This window comes from Diabrotica undecimpunctata, chromosome 1 (genome assembly GCF_040954645.1).
Source record: "Diabrotica undecimpunctata isolate CICGRU chromosome 1, icDiaUnde3, whole genome shotgun sequence".
Taxonomy (NCBI): domain Eukaryota; kingdom Metazoa; phylum Arthropoda; class Insecta; order Coleoptera; family Chrysomelidae; genus Diabrotica; species Diabrotica undecimpunctata.
The window spans coordinates 8,741,583-8,761,873 of NC_092803.1; the positions used below are offsets into that span (position 1 = coordinate 8,741,583).

The 20,291-nt window shown below is 33.3% G+C and overlaps 1 protein-coding gene across 1 annotated transcript in view; it reads left to right on the top strand.

Annotated features, from left to right (window-relative positions):
- Sema2a (Semaphorin 2a) overlaps positions 1-20,291 on the top strand; it is a 1,119,544-nt gene that overhangs the window by 901,237 nt on the left and 198,016 nt on the right. The window lies entirely within an intron of this gene.

Genomic DNA, 20,291 nt, shown 5'->3' on the forward strand with positions numbered 1-20,291 from the left:
CTCACCCACCGCTCTTTCGTTCTTATTATCCGAGTCGTTCCAAAAATAGCCATCTCTACAAGAGCCAGATTGCATACTCTAGTTACCAGCAGCGTAATAACACCAGTATGGTCAGTAACATCAAAAACGTTTTCCTGTCTGCCTTAATAAAAAATGCAAAGGTTGACTTTTAAGAAAATTCGTTTTTCCCTTTTTAGTGAATATTTCCTAGAGTAAATGTAAAATGCAATGCTATTCGTATGCAGGAGTGTCTAAGTGAACGGGAATTTTACCGCCCAAGGGACCATCAGCTCCCCAAGTCCTCGAAAATAAGTACTTGTATATATTTATAGTGTTCAGGACAGTGAGATCTGTTAACTTTGATAAGACACCGATGCCCAGAAGTGGAAAAGAAAGCAGAAGAAAACATATTGTTTTGATTATGTTCTAAGACTAGAACAAGAAATAAATAATCGCTTGACAAACGTTTGAGATTTAATAAATAAATATAAAATAATAACTTCTTCATCAAATTGAAAAAAATCTTAACCGTCACGATATACCATTGGAAATAAAATTTCTTTTACAAAAATGCAACGTACTTTTATATCTTCTATTTAAAGTTGAGTCATGGACCTTAACTGAAGCGTCACTGAAGACTCTCGAAGAATTTGAAACGTAATGCTGTAGACACATGTTAAGTATTTCCTACATAGACAATTTTTTTAACAACGAAGTTCTGTAAATAGTGAGTAAAGAACGCGAATTAGTCCTGACCATAAATCGTCGCTAACTGGAATACCTGGGCCATGTAATGCGGAATAAACCACAAAACGATCTATTTTGGACCATACTTTAAGGTAAGGTGCATGGAAAAAGACGTCGTTCTGGTTAATTTAAAAATACTTAATACAGTAGATAAAATTTCTAATTATGGTTAATTTTAAGTTAATACAGTAGATAAGATTTAAATCCGGCTCGAAGGACCAATATAGTAAAAAACGCATAGCTTTACTCACATTTATCAATTTGTTTTCTTTTTCCATTTGTTTTTTTTTTGTATTTAATAATTTTTAATCTAGTTTGCTAGTTGGGTTTCATCTTTCCTAATTTTTCTTTGTATTTGACAACTAATTTATATATGTATATAGCAAATTTGAAATCTCTTATATTGGTTCTTTTCTCCATAAGAATAAGACTTATTTTAAATGAAATAAAAAGTATTAAAAGTGTAGGTAGCAATAAGATTGTCATTCATATATGACCAATTAATAATGGAAGAAAGTATTACAATTGAAAATGTGTAGTTCACTGACGATTATTTGGTAACAAGGACAAATTGCCAGAAGAGTGGATTCAATTAATAATACACTGTTACACAGTACCAAAATAGTGTAGAAAATAAATAAAAGAAATGTTTCAAATACCAAAGGAATTGACACCAATGAAATCATTTTCAATAGTTGTTTTCAATTTGAAAATATCACTGTTTTCCAGATACTTTCAGAAAAAATTTCCAATTTCAAAAGGAGAAATAAAAGCACAATGAATCCTGCTGATAGCGTAGTTCTAATAATAAGAACTAGAAGGACATTTATTGGATTATGTATTATACTACTTATTAATTCACTTAAAAATATAGACAATTTGTAAAAGGTATGAAAACGATATATATGTCGATGATATGATTAAAGTATTGTTATTACAAATAATGAGACATTTTTACGGCAAATTACAAGAACTAAATTTTCGGAGGTATTTACCTGCTGAAAAAGAGACTTTCTAGAGAATAGAAACATTTCCACTAGCAGATATATATTACTATATTTTCAACCTCTTTTGAATCTTACCTATTTTTCTAGACTCATTACTCTCAATTTAGAATAATTGTTTTCAATAGAAAGCAATAACCAAAGTAGCACTACAACTTTCTCCAATTGAGCCATTAAAACTCCAACCGTCTATCTATAACACTTTAATTTCAGCTAAGTGGAAATCTTATCTCCAATTCCCCAGAACTAATTTAATGAAACCGTTTTTGTTTCTGGAATTAATCCCGTTGTTGATCGTTTTTGATCAACTCCTTGGTTTCTTCCGTAGAAGGAGCTCGACTTCCACTCGTCGCCAGTCACCAAACTTATAATTGAATAACTGGAAGAGGATATTTCGTCATTTGCTGCACTAATTGTAAAGACTGATGCTGGATGGGCCAAACAGTGGCGGATCAAGGAAAACGAATTCGAGCGCCAGTTTTTTTAAGTCTATATATATATATATATATATATATATATATATATATATATATATATATATATATATATATATATATATATATGTATACAACAACAATCTACAGATATATAACAAATTGTGCAAAAGTTCTTTATCAATAAAGTTTCTCAGCCCGATTTTCTTGATGAGTTTCATAGCCTTTCGTCTGGCCTGTACACCTATCTGATACTTGTGGTTTTTCCTGTTTGAGTTTTAAATACCACAGTTTTGCAAAGCGTATATAGGGGCATAAAGCGTGCTAAGCGATATCCTTATCGTCTCATAGATGGGATAAAAAGTCTCTTCAGTTAAACCCATATGACCCAAATATTTTTTAAGCCTTTAATGTCCAATGAGCAGTATCTCTCTTATCCCAATAAATTGGGATAACCAATCCCTTCCAGTTATTCTTACTAAATCGACCTGTGGCTGAAAGTTCATTGATAAAGTACTTAGCGTCTCCCTGTGATAAAGTACTTAGCGTCTCCCTGGTGCATTTTTCCACCATTCGAGTATACCATATACTTATTTTGCACCCATATGTCAATGGCTGCCTTTTTTTTTGTACCTATAATTTCTAAGAAAGATTCCGGACCAACTATTGGAGTCCATGCTACTACCTCTACGTATAGGACATTTAAACAGTCCACACAAACTTTTAGTCAATAATTATTGAGCTGTGTGCTTTCAGACCTGCTTGTCTATCAGAGTGGATCAGAATGATGCTGTTCTCCATCTGCGTCCCATTGTGAATGAGAATAATTAATTAGAATTTAAAATATTAGATCAATCAAAAGTAGATTTATCGTAGATTGTAAGAATGCACTTTTACATTCAATTAAATAATTAGAATAAACATATATTCCGTACCGTAAAGCTGTGTTCTATTATACTCCTTCATATACTTCACATTAAAAGGAACCTACCTCCTCCGGTAACCTTACACGGCTAGATTGTTAGAGAAATTTTCTATCGTGGCAACTTCCGTCTGGAACTTGTCGCTTATGTTCTGCAACTTAGCGGATTTCTTTGCTTTCCTGTAGATTTACCTCTTTACCTTTTGAACATGTGGATTCCGCGTTTCCTCGTCAGTTTTTCGTTGACTGAGGAGCATGAGGTATAAGGTAGATTCCGTCGTCCGTTTTTGTTTTCAGCCATGTTTCCCAGCTAACTCTCGAGTTTTCCAATGCTTCCTTGTCAAAGGTTTTCTTCCAGATACCCCTTGCTCTACCACGCCTTCTCGTTTCTTGCGAGGATTGCGGCTCAAAGCCTTCTTTTAAATAGAATAATTTAAATAGAAATAAGGACTGTGTCCAACACCCGTTGGTTTTGTCTTTCTCCACAATTCTTTCTTTAAAGTCGCCTCACAAGCGTACAAGAGCACAGACTTCACGTGTGTGTTGAAGATAATACGCTTGGTATTTTCTACTCATAGGTTGTATTTAGCTGAACAAATGAAGAATTCGCCTTTCTAGTGCGACTTCTAATATTATCTAGGGCCACTGGTACTCTAGATAGAGAAAGTAGTCGACTGAGAGAATCTCATCTCCAACATCCAAGAGCTGGTCTATATTTTCTGCATTCAATCTTATGTCCTTGGTCTTAGAAGAGACCTCACCTAAGACCTGCAGCTTCAGCTTTCCTTTTTTATTTATTTAATTTAAGTTTCATGTCAATAAACCTTTGCGCTTTAGGACATAATATGTCCTTGGGATCCTCCACATGGCTGGTTAAATCTTACTGAATTCCCCTTCTCCGTGGTTTTTTGTGATCATCGTCACAACAGCATTCAGCGCAAACAAGAACAAAGGTTGTCGAATGTTGAGTCTGATGTAAGACTCAACATTCGACAATAAAATTCCTTTATTTAATTTTAAAAATATTATTTAAACTTGAAAAATACAGCAAACAGTATGAAGCTTCGCGCTTGTCCATAGTTCCTCCTACTGTATCACTTTTTCCGTTAGTTGAAACGAATTTTTGTTTTTCTTTTACATATTTTTCTCCATGTATGGACAAACTACGTACATGGAGTATCAATATCCATGTTCTATATGCTGCCTTGTTGCCGAGAGGGGGCATTTGGGCCTGTAGGACCCATCGCCGGCTCTTCGGGCTTCTTCCTATCCCCGGAATTGGATCGGGTATTCACCATCTTTGGTTTGTCGCTGGTAGAAAGGTTAAATACCACCGCTGTTATAAATAACAGTTCCAGTGACAAATATCTGTTATAGGTAACGATTCCAAGGAACAGTTACAAAGTAACAGAGCAAAAATGGAAAACAGATAGGTAAAAATGATCTAAGTATTCCTTGACTTACGGAAGGAATAACTTAGTAAACAAGTAAATTAAAGGGTATAAAAAGTGTTTCTTGACTTACGGAAGAAACGACTTAGAGTGGAAAAATAAAATACTCAAAATATAAAACAAGAAATGCAAAAATGAAACAGATTATAGAAATATGTCTAAGTGTTTCTTGACTTAGAACAGAAAATAAACAAGAGAATCAAATATAGTAAAATAAATGCACAAATATTTATAAGTGTTTCTTGACTTACGGAAGAAACGACTTATAATAGAAAATAAGAAAAATCAAATATAGAAAAGATGTGAAAATATTGCTAAGTGTTTCTTGACTTACGGAAGAAACAGCTTAGCAAAAAATAGAAAAATGAAATAGACAAATATATAAGTATTTTCTTAACTTACGGAAGAAAACATCTTAGATAAAATATCAGAAATCATAATGCGATATGAAAATATTTCTAAGGGTTCTTTTGACTTACCGAAAAAGAACGACTTAGACACATAATAAAATAACAAGTCAGATATTAGAGAAATACTTCTAAGAGTTCTTTGACTTACCGAAAAGAACTACTTAGATACAAAGTACAAAATCAAATATATAGAATCGAAAAGGCAAGATAAATATTCCTAAGTGTTCCTAACTTACGGAAGAACAGCTTAGATACAAATACAAGAAAACAAACAATCAAAAAATAATCAAATAAAATATCAAACAATCAGTACATGAACAAATATAGATCAATGTAATATTCTAACCTGAAAAGGTCTGAATATACGATAATGCTAAAATAAAAATGGTATATAGGAAATCAGAAATAAAACAATAACTTAGTAGGAACAATAATAGCACCGACTAGGTCTACAGTAGAAGAGGCAAGCTCGACTGACTGATGAGGGAAAATCTACCTGCTTTTATGTAAAACAAATCCTTTGTTTTACGTAGCAAAAGTGGAATTTCCCTGCATCGAGGTTATTAGAAATTTGGATTTGGCCAAACTTGGAATTCCCAAGTATTTTTACCAATATCCAAATTCCTTGATGCTTCCGGCACGGCTGTCAGCTCCCGGCTGACACGCCTCCGGAGGACAGTATAAATGACAGTGTACCTACTTTAGAATATTGGGATATTTTTTGTAATTTTTAATGTATTAACTTTTTAACATGTAAAAAAGCCATTTTATTTGACATTGATTTACATCTAAATTCATTAGAACTGAAGAAGTGCAGAAATACTTTACAAAACGTTTTCTATTAAAAGAATAAACTAGTATTTTCATTTTTTCTTTCTGCTTGACCTATAACCTCAATTACACTGAGATTTTCATCTCGCTTACTTTGCGTATTGATATATATATATATATATATATATATATATATATATATATATATATATATATATATATATATATATATATATATATATATATATATATAAAGAAGTAAACGTTAAATAGTGGGTTTGCAGCAATAAAAATGAAATGTGTACTCTTTTAAATTTTTATTCCAAGCTTTCGGACATTGGTTATGTCCTTCATCAGGGAGCTACAAATGTGATTAAGAAATTGTTGGTGTTGGTATAATTAATTAAAAATTGTTTCTACTTACAAACTTAACGAGGTTGTATCAACAAAGATCTATTATAATATTGATAAAATTTATCATGGTCTCTCATCTATTTGAATATATAAAAACTATTTTTATGTTTAAAATTTAAAAAAAATTATTACTGTAAATACAAAAACACTTAATTATTCTAAATAAATACGTGACATTATTTTGACAAAATTTTGTCAAAATAATGTCACGTATTTATTTAGAATAATTAAGTGTTTTTGTATTTACAGTAATAATTTTTTTTAAATTTTAAACATAAAAATAGTTTTTATATATTCAAATAGATGAGAGACCATGATAAATTTTATCAATATTATAATAGATCTTTGTTGATACAACCTCGTTAAGTTTGTAAGTAGAAACAATTTTTAATTAATTATACCAACACCAACAATTTCTTAATCACATTTGTAGCTCCCTGATGAAGGACATAACCAATGTCCGAAAGCTTGGAATAAAAATTTAAAAGAGTACACATTTCATTTTTATTGCTGCAAACCCACTATTTAACGTTTACTTCCTTACGTTGTCAGCAAATACTTCTGGTTCATTATATATATATATATATATATATATATATATATATATATATATATATATATATATATATATATATATTCTAAAAAAATGTAAGAGAAAAACGCTACGCTGGCGTAGTTGTATAGAAATAGTTCTTCTTTTTCATTCTTTTACAGCAAAGATTTGTTTTGTAAGTTCGAAATTAAAAGTATTTTAAAACTTCGAATTGCTCCCGAGACGAGACGTCCTTGTTCTGCAACGAGTAACTTTCTATTTCAGCGTCGCGTCGGTGGACGTCGGAATAACTTATCTTATTAGCCACGAGAGCGAAAGTTAAACTCTACATTACGAGAGCCGGTTAATATAATTAAAATTTCAAATCTGAAGAAGGGCGGCTACTCCAAAGGGTCGGGGACGGGAGAGGCGGTGTTCGTTTCTTTTAGCGCCTCCTCGACAATTATATTAAGAAAGGGACAGACGGTTTAGGCTTCGTTTCGGAATAACAGTCCTACTCAAAGCTTTTTATTAAATTATGTCTTTTCAATTATATGGCGGATGAGCCGAGGAGGGTGGAATTGTTGAAAGAGGAAGAAATGTTTTTTTGCGATCTGTTTTTCGGTTTTCGATGGCCGGTACTTCGACAAATTAAAGAATGTAGGTGATGAGGGTGTATCAAGATTTTGGGGAAAATCTTGATTGAAAACGTAATTTATTAGCGGCTTTTATAAAAAATCTGTAATTCAATAAGATTGGTTTTAGTCTTAAATACTATGGATACGAGGATTATTTATAAAATACAGTCAAATTTTTTCGTCATCATCATTAGTCGGTCACTGGTGGATTTAGAAGAGACTAATTTCCATTTTAGTTTACACGTCATTTCTAGGCATTTGTAGCCGTATTTTCTGATCTTGTCTTGCAACGTAACATCTATTATTTTTGTAACTAATATTTCCTCATCTCATCTTCCATTTCTTAAAGTAAAAAAAAAAAACTAAAGCCAAATTTTGTTCACGACAAAAAATATCTACAATGTAGGAATGGAATGTCGTGTATAGCCGTAGACTTTGTTCTGTTTTTCGACATAATCATTTATCTAGATTATTAAATTATCTATGGTATTACTATTTTTTATACGGTGCATACAAAATATGAAAATCATTTTATTAAAGAGCTATATTAATTATCAATTTTTTCAGAAAGTTGGTATAAAAATCAACTGAAAACAATTTTCATAGACTGTTCAATCTATTGTTATATATATATATATATATATATATATATATATATATATATATATATATATATATATATATATATATATATATATATATATATATATATATATATATATATATATATATATATATATATATGCTGTCACTATTTTTCCGGGATTGACTCCGCGTTGTAAAATGCTGGTTTTCTTGAAAACCATTGTTTTGGCGACGTTTCGGCAAGGTCTCACTTGCCATTCTCAAGCCTGGTGGATCTACTTCTCGTCGTTACTCGATTAGTACTGGTCGACTGGGCATTTCGGCGCTCGTTTAAATACTCTCTCGACGGCGCGCGGGCTCTTGTGATTGGTCCTGCCTGTGTGCGAGTGGGCGGGGTCTTGTCTGGCGGTCTCGCTGTTTGTTTTTTCTGTGCGTTAACTGAAGTTGAATTTTTTTGGACGGTTCTTTGCAGAGCTGGTTTCCATGTTGTTGGTAGTCTTTGGGCATCATCTCGAGTGTTTAGGTTATTTGGATATTTTTCTATTTCTATGGCTTCCCTGATTATTCGCTTGGTTTTGTGTTCGATGTTCGCTAGCATTGTTGTCTGTTCTAGATCGATTGTGTGTCCTGTTGTTAGGGCATGTTGTGCAAGGGAAGATGTCTTTTCTTGCTTTGCAATAGCGTTTCGATGTTCTTCTCGTCTTACTTGAATTCTTCGATTAGTCTGTCCGATGTAGGATTTGTCGCAGTCTCCACAGGGAATCTTGTACACTCCTTGGTTTTCTAGTGGGATTTTGGTTTTTGCGGAGTTAAGCATATTAGAAATTTTCTTATCCGTGTTGAATATTGTCTCTATTTTATGTTTTCTTAGGACTCTACTGATTTTTTCCGTAGTGCCCTTCACGTACGGTAAAATCGTCTTAGCAATAGGTTTTTCTTTTTCTTCTGTTGATTCTTTGCTTTTTCCTCCTTGTGATTTTTGTGCCTTTTCAATTGTGTACGTGGTGAAGCCATTTTTTCTTAATGCTGTTTTGACCGTTTTCATTTCTTTGTTCCTGTGTTCTTCATCTGTTAATCTTTCTGATCTTATAGTCAGGGTTTTGATGACTGACTGCAGTTGTGCAGGATGGTGGTGTGAGTCAGCGTGTAGATATCTGTCGGTGTGTGTTGGTTTTCTGTATACCGTGTATCCTAAAGTTCCATCTGTTTTTTTGATTATTAAAACATCCAAAAACGGTAGCTGTTGGTCTTTCTCTAGTTCCATAGTAAACTGAATTTTGGGGTGGATGGTGTTAATGTGATTTAGGAATGTATTTAGTTTTTCTTCCCCATGTGTCCAGATAATGAAGGTGTCGTCCACGTATCTCAACCATAGTTTCGGTTTATACTCTGCCGTTGTTATTGCTCGTATTTCTATTTCTTGCATAAACAGATTTGCTATCACCGGTGACAGTGGTGAACCCATGGGTGCTCCCTCGACTTGTTTGTACCTTTGGTCTTTGTATATGAAATATGTGTTGTTGAGGCAGTGTCTCGTTAGGTTTAGTGTATCCGGTGGTATTGGGTATTTTTTTCCTATAATCTCTAACGATTCTTCTACTGGGACGTTAGTAAAAAGTGACACCACGTCAAAACTCACTAGCAAATGTCCCGGGTTTCCGGGATTCCCTGTGGAGACTGCGACAAATCCTACATCGGACAGACTAATCGAAGAATTCAAGTAAGACGAGAAGAACATCGAAACGCTATTGCAAAGCAAGAAAAGACATCTTCCCTTGCACAACATGCCCTAACAACAGGACACACAATCGATCTAGAACAGACAACAATGCTAGCGAACATCGAACACAAAACCAAGCGAATAATCAGGGAAGCCATAGAAATAGAAAAATATCCAAATAACCTAAACACTCGAGATGATGCCCAAAGACTACCAACAACATGGAAACCAGCTCTGCAAAGAACCGTCCAAAAAAATTCAACTTCAGTTAACGCACAGAAAAAACAAACAGCGAGACCGCCAGACAAGACCCCGCCCACTCGCACACAGGCAGGACCAATCACAAGAGCCCGCGCGCCGTCGAGAGAGTATTTAAACGAGCGCCGAAATGCCCAGTCGACCAGTACTAATCGAGTAACGACGAGAAGTAGATCCACCAGGCTTGAGAATGGCAAGTGAGACCTTGCCGAAACGTCGCCAAAACAATGGTTTTCAAGAAAACCAGCATTTTACAACGCGGAGTCAATCCCGGAAAAATAGTGACAGCACATATAGCTCCCGCGGAAACCTCAAAACAAACATATATATATATATATATATATATATATATATATATATATATATATATACAAACAACACAGTTTATTATGGCTGCAGTCAGAAAGTTTGGCCGGGATGTTACATAAACACTCTTTTGACTTTTGGTCTAGCTTTCGGAATTGTTTTATTCCTTCTTCAAGACACTGTAATTAGAAAAATGTGTAAATATTTACAATATATCACAAATTGTCAGGGCAATTTACTTGTCGTTGAGATTATTTATATAAAGCTATGACACTCAACATTAATAACACACATACATATAAAATATTAAATATAAAATAATGAACAAAATACATTTTAAAATTTAGTTGGAGATGAGTCATTCTTTTTAATAGGAATTGTAGTCGCTTGTCGCCATAACGTTGGGAACTGGTTTTGAGACCAGATCTTATTATACAACTCTAACAGTTTGAGATGTGTGTCTGGATGGAGATTTTTTAAGAATATTGATGGGATATCGTCAGGACCGGCTGCTGAGTTTTTCAATGAAGATATGGCTTCGTTTAATTCTAGGAGATTAAAAGGAAGATTCATAGAGCTGGTGTTAAAAAATATTTTGGGGCTGGAAATGTTGGTATCTGAGTTATTGGAAAGATTCGGAATATTTGACTTATCTGAAAAGTGAGAGGCAAAGATATCTGCAATATGTTGATCATCGGTAACTGTATGATCCTGCAGGGAGATGGCGGCTATTTTGCTGGATGTATTATGACCTTTCATACGTCTTATCTTTGACCACATTTGCGCGGGAGAAGTATCTTTTGTGATTGAACTAACGTATTGATTCCATGAGGATTTCTTACTTTCTCTTAAAATACGTCTAGAATTGGCCCTAAGTTTTTTAAAATTTATTAAATCCGTGGTGGTACGGGTCTTCCGGAATTTATTTAATGCTTTTTTGCATTGTTTGACAGCTATTTTGCACGACTCATTCCACCACGGAACAGGTTTCTTGGAAGGATCAATCGCGCATTTACCAATACATTCCTCAGCAGATTCAGTTAAACAATTATTTAATAGTTTTACATCTGTATCTATATCATTGTTAAAAAGTAATTCATCGGTTTTTCCCTTAACAGTGGTTCTGAAAAGATCCCAGTTTGCTTGAGTCATTTTCCATTTTGTTATAATTCTCGAGGGCATTTTTGACTGGTCAGAGATAAGAATAGGAAAATGATTACTATCATAGAGACTGTTTAATGTGTACCATGAAAGTAAAGGAAATATTCCGGGATTACAGAAAGATAAATCTATGGAAGAGAAACTACCTGATTGGATGTGAAAGTATGTACTACTTCCTGAATTTAGTAAGTTTATATTTACGTTATTTAGGAAATTTTCGATTGTTTTACCTCTTCCAAATGTGTTTTCGGATCCCCACATAGTATTATGTGCATTAAAGTCACCTACTAAGATAAAAGGTGTAGGAAGCTGAGAAGTTAAATCTTCAAGATCGGAACTTATTAAACAGTAGTTTGGAGGGATGTATATGCAACAAATTGTAATTTTGTAGGGACACCAAGCTGTAACGGCTATAGCTTCGAGGTTTGTGTTTAGCGGAAATTCTTTATGGAAAATATCAGTGGAAACAAAAATTGATGCTCCGCCACTGGCACGAAGTTGGGTAGTTCGAATATAGTGGTAACCTGTAAAATTTTTAAGTTGTCCGGAATATTTATCAGTGAAGTTTGTTTCTTGTAGGCATAGAAAGTCAGGAGAAGACTCAGATATGAGCTGTTCAAGGCGTGGACGACGGGGATAAAATCCGTCACAATTCCATTGTATCAGTGTGAAGGTTGAAATTAATATGTAGAGTGTTTGGATGTTTGCGAGGTTTGTGAACTATCAGACAGGTATTCTTTATCACAAGCATCCTGGGAATTATCAAGACTGTTTATACTTTCAGAATCATCTGTTGCAGAATGTATTTTAGTTTTAATTTTTTTAATTAAGCGTGTAATTCTGATTTTTGTAGACCTATCTTTAAAATTAGGGTTTATTGATTGCAAAGTTAAAATGAGTGATTTAATATCTGTTGTGAATTTAAATGCTTCTGAGACAGGGTCACAGCTGCCGTAAGCGTTCTCGATAAAGGCAATTATATTATCAGGAGGAACTGCAAAAGCTTCTGGGTTTTGTTTATAGGCTTCGTGTATTGCTTGCTTGGAGTCAGTGGATAGACTGGGGTCGAGAAGAACTACGTTTTCGTTTCTTTTTTGTGTTGGAGGTGCTAGAAGAACTAGGAACTGTTTGTTTGGGAGGAAACATAGTTTGTTCTGTTGCAGGGTTTTCCCCAGATTGAAGGGTCTTATCGCTTATAGGTGATACAGGTGAGCGTGGCCTTTTCTGTGAAAGATGAGAACTTAAACATAGTTTATCTGACTTTTCAGATATTGTATCATTTTCGCAATTCTCTGGGGAAGAAGACAAATAAAATAGATTTGTTTGGAAGGGAGAAGATTCAGAATGAGATGGAAATTGTGTATTCTGTTGCTGTGACGTTGATTCGGTGGGGGGATTTGGGAGGACATGGGAAACAGTAGGATTTTCAGATGATAAGTTGTCAGATGAAGTATTGGGACAATTAGAAGCAACATGTCCCGATTGTTTGCATAAGAAACATTCCATTTTGTCCGTAGACAGAAAAATTCTATTATCATTGCCTTCAAAAGGAATTAACAAGGAGGTGTGAAGCTCAAAATTATCAGAGGGAGGAAAAATATATACTTGACGGCGGAAGCTAAGTATGTGGGAGTATTCATCACCTGGAATGCCCGCTTTAAGAAAGGACACGGGGGAGGCTATTTGGAAACCAAGACTTTTCACTGCATTTTCGGCCAGTTCATGGGGAATGTAAGGAGAGATGTTCGAAATTAATATTCTTTTTGTTGGGGAGACAAGTTTACGAATACTTAAAGTAAGGCGTCCGATTTGAACGGTTGGATGGGATTTCAGAAGTTGATCAACGAGATTTGAGTTCACTAGATATATGCAGATCCTATTGTTAGATATTCTGGATGCAAAGCAAATATTTTTTGGTCCGATGATGTCACCAATGGCTTTAACGTAGTCTAGAAGTTTAAGGTTTTCTTCTGCGTGAAGAACTATCGCCTGTTCTTTTTTTGGAAAAGATGGTTTCGGTGTAGATTTTGCAGCGGTTACGTATGAAAGAGGTGTAGTTGCTGGAATGTTGTTTGTAGCAGTTTGAAGAGCCATTGTTAAGGTAGAAACTGTAGGAGTATTGTTTATATTTGTACTGTCCATGTAAATACAGACAGTAACCTCGTTTTATTTCTCTTCTTTAACTAATTTTGCTATCCAAATTTGTATTAAAATCCATTGAATTGGATGGCCAGCAAGAACCAGCAGACTGGTAAAACCAGTCTCTGGTATGCACTTTGTATAAATTAAAATATAATTTATATGATTTAATAATATAACAAAAGCAATACGTACAAAACTTGTCCAGAAATCACTTTTCGAAATTACACTATTAAATCTAAATTAAACACTAATTACTACCGATAAGGCAAACTGGATTTTAATTGTACTTGGCACACGTCTTACTCGTTCGAGTGCTAAAACAGGAACCCTTTCATACTTTGTAAGAATATCAGCAAACCCAAGTAACCCGGTAATAAATCTGATCAATCCCATAGAACCTCCCCCAGTAAACGCTTCCAATCAGTCTCTCACATTACCACAAATATTATCTCCTTTATTAGATTCCATCAACCTCTCCAATACTACTTCTATTTATACCCCAAAGACAGCTCCATGGATGCACAATCTTCCAATATTCAATACTGATTTATGCAGATTCGACAAAACAGAAACCCCAAACTTAATCCTTAGAAAATCCTTCCAAAACATCCTTAACTTAACACAATTTGATGAAATTTTATACACCGATGCGTCCAAGAATGAAGACTGTTGTGGCTCTGCTGTGTCCACACTGACGACGACAATAAGCTCTGTGCGATTGCCTAAAAGTTGTAGTATCTATACCGCAGAATTATATGGAATACTCCAAGCATTAAAAACTTCAATCCGTCCTACTTCAAATGAAAGCATAAAAATCGCCATTTGCACTGATTCTCTTTCCTCGATTTATTCAATAAGATGCATTTTCTCGAAAAACCCACTAGTCCAGGAAATCCACACTATCTGTAACCAACTATATTCTGCTAACATAAAAGTCGTAATGATCTGGACTCCATCTCATGTTGGTATATTGGGAAACGAAAAAGCAGACCAAGCCGCTAAAGCAGCATGTTCTTCTGACATAGCCTTCCAAGAGGTCCAAATCCATACGGATCTTAAAATATTGGTAAAACAAAAAATCCTCAGCTCATGGGCCGACCTGTGGAGTAAAACAAAAACTAAGCTGCATGAAGTTCAGCCCAACTTATCTCGCGTCAATATCTCCTCTATGAACAGGAAAGAAAAATCAGTTATTCACCGACTACGAATAGGGCATACACGTCTCACACATGGATACCTTATGGCATCAGAAAACCCTCCAGTATGCCACTACTGTAATAACGTCCTTTCCATCAAACACGTGATAGTGGACTGCTGCCAGTATGACTCTTCCAGAAACAAGCACAGCCTAAAAGGAAATCTAAAAGACATTCTCAGTGTTCCAAACCGTTTTGACAGTGTTCTTAGATTTTTAAAAGAAACAAGTCTATTTCAGCTAATATAAACAGTGCATAGTGATAAGCTTTATTGTTCTAACCTTTCTATAAAAAAAAAAAAAAATGTTCATATTAAATTCTTGTACCTATACCTATATAAAATATGTATAATGTTGTAAACTACTGTACCCGTGTCAATGACCATAAGCTGTCGAGACACGTTAATTTTAAATAAAAAAAAAAAAAAAAATTTAGTTAATGATAGTAAAACTTCGTTTGTGACATCTTTTAATGGTGTGTTTCAACTGATCCATAGAGAACAGAAAGAAAAACAAAAATAGTATCATTAAAATGTAATTAAGTGTTCTTCATGTTTTATTACTGAAAGTAGTATATTAAACCTGTCTTGATGGTATGTAACATGTTTTAGATGCAGGTGTATTATGGTGTGTATGTGTAAAAGTAAATCTTTATTTTATTTTTGATGTTTTGTCAGTAAATAAATTGTCAACAATAAATGTTGCTCAGTTTATCTATGTCAGACTTTTTATTTATACAAGACGTATTGGATTTTATGAACCACATTTCCAAGAAAACACGTTTTGAACGGTTTTTTTCCTTTGCCAAAATACAGGAATCCTCGAAATTAAATTCATGTTTTAACGTTAATGCATGTTCTGTCAGCGCACATGCATTTATTTTTTTGGTTTTTATATCGCTGCGATGTGACATCACTCTTCTGTAAAAATTACGAGATGATTCTCCGATGTACACGTTTTTATAATTGGCACACGGTATAGAGTAAAAAACATTCGATGACTCCTGTATTGTGAAAGGATCCTTTGTCTTTGTGTACAACTTCGATACCGTTTTCACATTCTTAGTTGCAATTTTTAAACCACTAATATTTTTGAAAATGTTCATTAGATTGGGTGTCAGAACTGGAATATAGGGTAGGCAACCATACGTTATTTTAGATTCTGGTAGCTCTGATGTGTTGTGTGTCAATGTCAGTGTCAGTTGTCGGACCTCATTATTATGAAAATTTTGGTTGTCAGAAAATTGCAAAGGAAAAGGAGAACCAAAAATGAGTTTATTCAAAAGCCCTGTGGGATAGGAGTTCTCTTGTAGTATAGATCTCAACTTTTTTTAGTCCCTTGTCCCTGAGCTCGATGTGTGATAAGTTGATAACCCTAGTTTTAAGGCCAAAACCAAATTTGTTTTCATATTAGATGGATTTTGAGAATAAAAGTTTATGAAACGGTTACTAAAACAAGGTTTACGATACCACTCTGTCCTTAGCATGCCATCACTGCCACGATGTATAAGCAGGTCTAAAAAAAGAATCATATTATCAGCCTCTCTCTTAACCGTAAACTTTAAGTGTTCACACTGGGCGTTAAAGGTGTTTAAAACATCAGTTACTTTGTTTTCAGGGACCTATAAGATCAAATCATCTACATATCGTTTGATAAAAGGTATGTGAAAAGGTATCTTTTCTTTACACGTTCTTATAAGTTCATCAGTTAACAGTAATCGCATAAAAATAGAACGGGGGGTTAGACAAGGAGACCCAATGTCACCTAAACTTTTTAATACGGTGCTAGAACATGATTTTAAGAATTTGGATTGGATAACAAAGGGAATAAAAATATATGGAGAATATCTAAACAACTTACGTTTCGCCAATGATATACTTATAATAGCCGAAGATCTAGGTATGGCAAGAGAGATGGTACAGGAACTCGTTGTGGCTACAGAAAGTGTAGGTTTAAATATAAATATCTCGAAAACAAAAATCATGACCAATTTGGTACCCAACCAGAACATCAGTATTGGTGGGAAAGAAATAGAACTCGTAGATAGATATAAATACCTGGGACATGAAATTATGATTGGCAGGGATAACCAGACTCATGAACTGAAGAGAAGAATCGGCCTTGGGTAAGCAGCATTTGGAAAACTGAGAGAAACTTTTAAAAGTCTTGACGTACGGAGCAGAAACACTTACCTTAACAAAAGCAGCAGCTACCAAACTAAGAGTCACGCAGAGAAGAATGGAGCGGTCCATGTTAGGAATAACTCTGCGAGACAGAATAACCAACGAAGACATCAGGAGAAGAACCGGAGTGACTGACATCATCGAGAAGATAGCCAGACTAAAATGGAGACGGGCAGGACACATAGCCAGAATGACAGATGGGCGATGGACAAAGAGGTTATTGGAATGGAGGCCAAGGGAAGACAAGAGAAGCGTCGGTCGACCACCTACAAGATGGACTGACGATTTAAGAAGACTCAATAAAAACTGGATGAGAGCGGCGCAAGATAGACGGGGTTGGAAACATGAGGAAGAGGCCTATGTTCAGCAGTGGACTCTTGAGGCTGGATGATGGATAAGTTCATCCAAAACAAAGTTACATAGTATGGGGGATATTTTGCTGCCCATTGGAGTGCCAAAGATTTGTTTAAAAAAATTACCATTAAACAAAAAGATGTTCAAATGAATAAACAAAGTCAAAAATGAATGTTAAAATTCTTATGAAATCATCTAAACTGATCTTGGTATGCGGAGAGATTGTGTTCTAGTTATCTTTGATGCTGTTGAGAATAGCATCTAGTGGTAGGTTTGTAAATAGTGACACAACATCTAAATTAATCAATATATAATTATTCGGAACTTTAACATTATTAATGAAGTTACTAAACGTGAAAGAATCTCTAATATAGAGTTCATTGGATTCGTTGTAGGAGATTGTGAGGATATCTGTAAGGTGTTTAACAAGTTTATTATTAGGAGCAACAATGGAAGAGACAATAGGCCTCATTAAAAGAGTGGGTTTGTGAACTTTAGACAGTGTATAAAATCTGGGAGCAACTGCAACTGAAACTAAGTTAATTGTTGTATACAACTTAACTATTAATGTCTAATATCTTAAGCTTCTTTACATATTATACATGACAGACCTCTCTATGGATATTTGGTTTTTCATATTATTCTTTTTAGATGAACTGATGATGCTTTCTGATTAGAGAGCGAAACATCGTCAAATAAATAGATGAAGTAGCCACCTTCTTTGTCTTTTTCTCCACCTTTTGACCGAAAAAACCCACCACTCTTCGAGTGATCCTTAATTTATATATATATATATATATATATATATATATATATATATATATATATTGAGATGATATTAACATAGGAGAAAAAAAGATGGTGTTTAAAGAAAATAATTTATAAGTTACACACTAGATAATGTTAGATATAAAAAGTATTTGGTTATTTTAATAAGTTATATACTAGAGAATATTATAAAATATATTTATGTGAGGGCATTTTTAAGAAATTAGCATATAATAAGTGTAAAAAGTTTTTTTTAATACTTATGATATATTTAAGTGAGCCATGTGCATAGGCAACCAAATATACTCTGAATAAGTGACAGACAGTTAAACAATAGTTACGAATATAAAGTGGGGTTATTTGTTAATTTGAAATGTTTAGTTTACATATAGTTACGGATTTGAAATAGTGTAGTTTATTAATTTAGGTTGTTTAATTTACATATAAGTTTATATTCTAATCTGAAAAGCCTAAATGTCAATAAAATTCTCGATAGAAAAGTAAAGAATTCTCTAGAACACAGAATTTAACCTTTGTTTACGGTAGAACCTTCGCGAATATGGTTATGTCTGTGAAATGGACATAATCGAACATATACTTTTTCGAGAACATTCATATATTTAGGAAATAGAAAAATTCGAATATGATTTCTTGCCAGATGATTCTGGAACAATGAAAAGATATAAATACTCGGTGATTTGGATTCAAAATGGTGAGACAGTTAGTTAGTAAGAAGACAGACACAGTTAGTTACAGTTAGTGAAGTCAGTTGTTCAGTAAGTTCAAGATTAGTCAGTCAGAATTAGGAAGAAAGTATAAAGTATGCAATAATCAGTGATTTAGTATTAAAATTTGATAGTATTGGAAAGTATATTAGAAGAATATTGGTTGGAGATTGGAAGAAATTAAAAATTATATTATGATTGGAGATTAGTAGAAATCAAATTATAATAGTTATATGGTGATTGGATATTGGTTTATTAAAAAGAAGAATAAATATAAATGCTATTAAGAAGAAAAATATTTTAAATTGGTGGAAGCTGATAATTGGAAAAAGTAATTTCACAAAAACAAGGATAACCGAAGCTGAGAACGAAGACATTGAGTGGTGATTAAAATCTATATAGTGGAGAACAGTTTTATTTAGGCATTCAGTGACAGAAAGGTACAAAATTTTGTTAATATAATTTAGTTAGTGTCATAACAATTTCAATTTTAAAGATAGTTTGTTTAAAATTTACATTGTCTATATAATTTAATTAGTTTCATAAGAATTTCAATTTAAAGATAGTTTATTTTAAATTTACATTGGCTATGTTAAATATATATGTGTGTTTCATATTAGATATAATAAAGATAATTTCAAAAAGTGCTTACAAACTAATTCTTTGAGAACCGCGATAAAAACCCTATATATATATATATATATATATATATATATATATATATATATATATATATATATATATATATATATATATATATATATATATATATGTATATATATATATATATATATATATATATATATATATATATATATATATATATATATAAAGGATGAGTTTTTAGTGAGACATCGCTCTATATTTCCATTATGGTAAAGAATATCCAAAAAACTTATTTAGAAAAAATGTAGGCAATCATATTCTCCATACTTGGAATACAATTTTTTAAAGACACCCTATATATTTTTGGGTATTGTTTATGCATTATTTCTTTATATACATGGTGTTGATTTCATAGGGATTTCGAAATAAAAATGGTCATAACTTGTTAAATACTCTGTATAGTAATGTAAAACCCATATAAGAACAAGAATTATGAGAAGAATACAAATGTAAAAAAAAATATATAGGATGTCCCATTTAAAAAATTGTATGTTTGCTATTCCACGTAGTTATTAATCACCCTATAGAATTCCACATGTTTCCAAGTATGGAGAATATTTTTACCTACATTTTTTCTAACTAAGTTTTTTGGATATTTTGTACCATAATGGAATTATCGACTGATAAATCGTCACAATAAAAACTCACCCTGTATATATACATTAATATTTATTGAATTATTGTATAGTTCATATAGTGAATAGTACTAGCCACGTAAGTTCTGATGTTTAAATTTTCTGGTTGTCTTCACTAGTTTGATAACAAAACAAAGTTTGATTTGAACATAAATCAGTTTGATTTCTCACAGAAACCGATCATAAGTTTGATGTAGAAAACAGCCAGCCTGGCCAACGCTCATCAGGCGTGCGTTTAGCATTGTTCTATTGAATCCGCAGAGTGTACAT